This window comes from Arachis ipaensis, chromosome B06 (assembly GCF_000816755.2).
Source record: "Arachis ipaensis cultivar K30076 chromosome B06, Araip1.1, whole genome shotgun sequence".
In the NCBI taxonomy this organism is placed as follows: domain Eukaryota; kingdom Viridiplantae; phylum Streptophyta; class Magnoliopsida; order Fabales; family Fabaceae; genus Arachis; species Arachis ipaensis.
Window position 1 is genome coordinate 112,779,362 of NC_029790.2, and position 4,424 is coordinate 112,783,785.

A 4,424-nucleotide genomic window follows, 5' to 3' on the forward strand; every position below is an offset into this window, starting at 1 on the left:
TGAACCTTTGAGTCAAAATCTCGACCTAAATCAACAATAAGCATACACTTATCCTCACACGAAACAGGTTAAACTAAACTTTGTACAACCTCACATGAAGTTGCCGCACAGATAATCGTGAGTTTCCTTAATTAGTGGAAAAAACAATGCTAGATATTAGCTATACACCATTGTTGGTCTTATATATGTGTGGTAAAATTTATCCTTGAGTTGTAGTGATACATTTTTATTTGAAATATTTATTATGCTTGCTTCTATTTCTCCATCTGATTGGATGGTCAAATCAAGATAAATCTTACTTTTACTTATATTAAAAACATAATCATTGATCCAGTAGTAGTACTCATCATTTCCATGTTAATTAAACGATTTAAATTATTATCTCTAAGTAAAATTTTACTTACACCTTATTTGTTTATGAACTAAATAAATTCAATAGGTATCATAATTTATAATGAAAACAACATATAAATAAGATATTTTTCTAATTTGAGAATTGAAAGAAAATCAAGATTCAAGAAGGTGGAAATGATTAAGTGCTTATCGTGCAAGGGCAAAATAAAATAAAAAATAAAAGGTTCATTATGGATTTGTTCTACTATGAGTTTGATAAATAAAAAAAATATAAATAAAAATTATAAGATCAAACACTAATGTAAATTCACATAAGTTTTGTCCTTACATCTTAACATTTAATATAGTAGGTAAGAGTTGTGTAGAGCATGATAAACCCCTGAACCTTGACTTTTTTGCCAAACATCAAACCAAATAAATTTATATATAAGACAATAGAATGAATCATGCAAGTAAGAAAACAAAAGGAAAAATTAGCACTTAAAAGGCTTACCAAATAAAAGACAGTCAAATTTACCTTTGAGAACTCTTGGAGCTGATGTCCATTTTCCATTTTGATGCATTGCAGTATTCATTACCTTCTTTACAGAGCTGAACATGAAAGCATGATTTCTTTTAACCTGATCAAGAATCAAAGTATGGGAATTCTCCAAGAGAATTACACCATTTTAGAAATCTGCATTACAAATCTCCATTAAGAAATGAAGAAAAAGTCTATGGTATGCCCAACCATTCATTGCTGATAGTTATAATTAGCTTGTAATATATTCAGAAGCTACATCATCCAAAGATTCAACTTTGTAAATTTATTGAAAGGAAATAAAATTTTCTTCTCTATAGCTGTTCTGCCCATATATCATCCAAAGTTACACGTTTCTCATTCTTATAACATCCCCAAGAGAAGTAGCAAATTGTTAAGTTAGGAAGTTTTTTTATGGTGACATCAAAAGTGATTAAAAGCAAAAAACTTCTAAGACTAACCAAATGCTATATCTCAAAGCAAAAATCAATATTTAATGTGGAACAACTGCACATGTGACTTAATTCTTGAATTGAAGAAAGTACCTTTTTCAATATCAAAAGTTTACCAATAGCATGCTTTAAGATAAGAGATCAATTTGATTCACAATAAATCATTTAAAATATTGTTCCTAATGTTTGCAATATGTGTTCTATAGTTTCTTTTACAGTTTACACTTCTATAGATGTGCCCATATACCATCCAAAATAACCAAGAATAAGCCAATAAGGCATAAGATTTGATAACTCACCATGCTAAGCTTCTACAGATTTGCTGTTCTCATATGATAAGGTGTGAATTAATAAAATCACTAACCATCTAAATTTTAAAAAAAAATAAGAACTACATAATATATACAGGTTCCAATAAACTTAATAATAATGTTTACTTACTTTGCCTGTTTGCCATCAGCATCAATTTATGAAACATCTATTGAAGAATGCATCCACAATGGCCAGAGAAAGAAGAACAAAATTAGTTAGACAATATTACAATACATATAAACTTAGTTAAATATTAATGTTTGCCATCCAACAAAGGAACCCCTTCAAAGTCCACTTAAATTAGAATGACTTACCTTAAGAAGAAGAGGATTACACGCACACTCATTTTATATGAGACAATGTACAAATCGTTACTGTATGCACTGATATGGTTCACAAATTTCAGAAGCATTCCAATAGTTTGGCCACTATTCATTTAAATGAAACCCTTTTATGCACACCTGTTGAAAATCTATAACAACAATAAGTACCCTGTTTAGGTATCTTAAAAAATACAAACATGGCTGTCGAAATATTTTTTAACAAAATATACTATTGAAGAATTTAGGAAATAAATATGGCTCATTGCCTCATAGGAGGATATGAAAAGAGATCATAATCAGATAAACCAAACCTTGAAGAGAACATGAAAGAAGCATGTCTTCGGATTGGCACAGTGTTCAGTTGCAAGCTGCACATGCAGCAGAATTTAATGATTAATTACTCAAAATTTCAGTTCCATTTAGTAGAAGAAAACAAAACCCTCCATGAATTCATTCTGTCAGATAAATAAAAGAGTACTACAAAGTCTAATTCATGGTATCCAAATCTAGATGCAACAACATTGAGTCACCAAACCAAAGCAAATTAAAACCATTCAGCATTTACATCTACTCTGCTCGATTCCAATTTTCCTTATTAGCCCTCCTTAGCTTCTATCATTAGAAAGAGCGCATCAATTAAAAAAAATTAAAAGACACTATACAAAGCTAATGATAGTAAAAGCCAGATCTGTGAATAAGGGTGAATCACATCGGGTTAAGAAAATATAAAATAAATTTCTACTTCAAAAAAAATTACCTCCGCAACACCGTCGATGGTAGGATCTCAGAGCTCTCGTTCTCTTCACCGTGTCATCAACTTGCTTCTAGCTACTCCTTCTTCACTGTTGGGAGGAACACCACTCGCCGCTGCCGCTGTTCTTTCTCCTCGCGGCTGCATCAACAACCATCATCACTTCTGGATTGTTATTCTTCATCTCTGCTGCTCGACGGTGATGAGCCCAATCGCTGATTGCTTCCCCGGTGACGGCCATAAGCCATGACAACCATCTTTGCTAAGTAACTGCGAAGTGATCGAGCCTCGGTTTTCGGAAACAGATGAAAAGTCTCTAACGGCGGTTCCTCTGTTTGCATTGCGATCAAAGTTTTTGCGTTTATTCTGGTGACGGTGCTGAGCTTTCGTACCGGCAGACAAAGAGAACGATGGAGAGAGATCTGAATTTTTGAATTTTGAAATGCAGTAATTTATGAAAAAAGTTGCCGCTAAATATCCAAATTTTGTCATTCTAGATATATATTTGCTTTGATACTCTTAATCTTTAGTGAGTTATGTATCATTCAAACAGATTAGACACTTGTCCAGTAAAGAATCATCTACTGTTCTCCTTTTATATATAAAGAAGATTAAATAAATATAGTAATTACAAAAATAAATAAACGGTGAGGTAATTACGAAAATACATTTTTAGATACATCTCGGATGGTGAGGGATAACTCAAGAATGGTCATATCTCAAATGTTATGATTCTATGTTGTGATAGGGTGACGCTGAGTCACATCATGGGTGCACTCAAGATATGTAAAAGCGTTGATATCGGATACTGAACATCTGAGATAGGAGCATTTTGTGAAAGGGGTCTCAGCACCCGAGATAAGAGCAATTGTCGTGGATGGGAGCTTAGCATCCGAGATAAGCTCGTATGTGTATATAAGTCACAGCATCCGAGAATTACGTGCATTACAACCATTTTTTTCACTTTTATGACCTTCTAGACGCGTGAATTCAAGTTCCTTTAGAAAAAATGGCTCCCCCAACAATATGTTCGCGAAGGAGACATCAACAGACTGAATGCTATTTGGCACGTAGCTGGAGCTTTAGACTTTAAGGTTAGTAGTTTAACTTTTTTTATTGTCAGTGAATAATAAGTTTAGATGTTTAGTCTTTAGTAACTTAGTTAATGGAATAGGTATAGTGAGTTGATAAAGTTAGAAGATCAACATTGGTTTCTTTGGTATACCTAGGATCATTATATACTTTGTATAATTGATTCTAATTACTTAGGTTAAATAAATAAAATAGGTACCTAATGCAGATTTCAAAACCACAAACAATGGTTGAATGATTTGTTTAGTCAAACAAACAGAAAATGAAGTTTTTGGGTTCAAGAACATTAAACAATAACTCAAAAATTTAGAAGACAAACAGTGAAATTGGGTGAAAAGCACGTGAGAAAAACAGTTAAGGTTTCAGAGATGTTTATTTTTCCGGATTTATATTTCTTACCAACTACTTTAATCATACAATATTTAATTCATGGCAAACTGTAATTGAAACCCTAATTCCTTAGTGAGCTAGTCTCCTCTAACCTAATCAACCGCAAATTTCTTGGTCACTTAATATAAATTAAAGGGTTAGGTTCAATTCTAGTTTATTAACCACAAAAACCCTAATTACCCAAATATAAGAGGATTATATGTCACCCCATTAAATCCAAGCAATTAGTG

At 32.4% G+C, this 4,424-nt stretch overlaps 1 long non-coding RNA gene across 10 annotated transcripts in view; it reads right to left on the reverse strand.

Annotated features, from left to right (window-relative positions):
• The window catches only part of LOC107604937, a 6,415-nt gene extending 3,139 nt beyond the window's left edge, over window positions 1–3,276 (reverse strand). For 3 of the 10 annotated variants that reach the window (XR_002349211.1, XR_002349210.1, XR_001612431.2), the window contains exons 1-4: window positions 2,719–3,275; window positions 2,273–2,329; window positions 1,953–2,110; window positions 683–1,804 (exon numbers count right to left, since the gene is read on the reverse strand). This is a non-coding gene — a long non-coding RNA (uncharacterized LOC107604937). Of the gene's footprint in view, window positions 1–682; window positions 1,805–1,952; window positions 2,111–2,272; window positions 2,330–2,718 lie in introns of all 10 variants that reach the window. The other 7 variants (XR_002349212.1, XR_002349209.1, XR_002349208.1 and 4 more) reach the window with 7 other exon arrangements.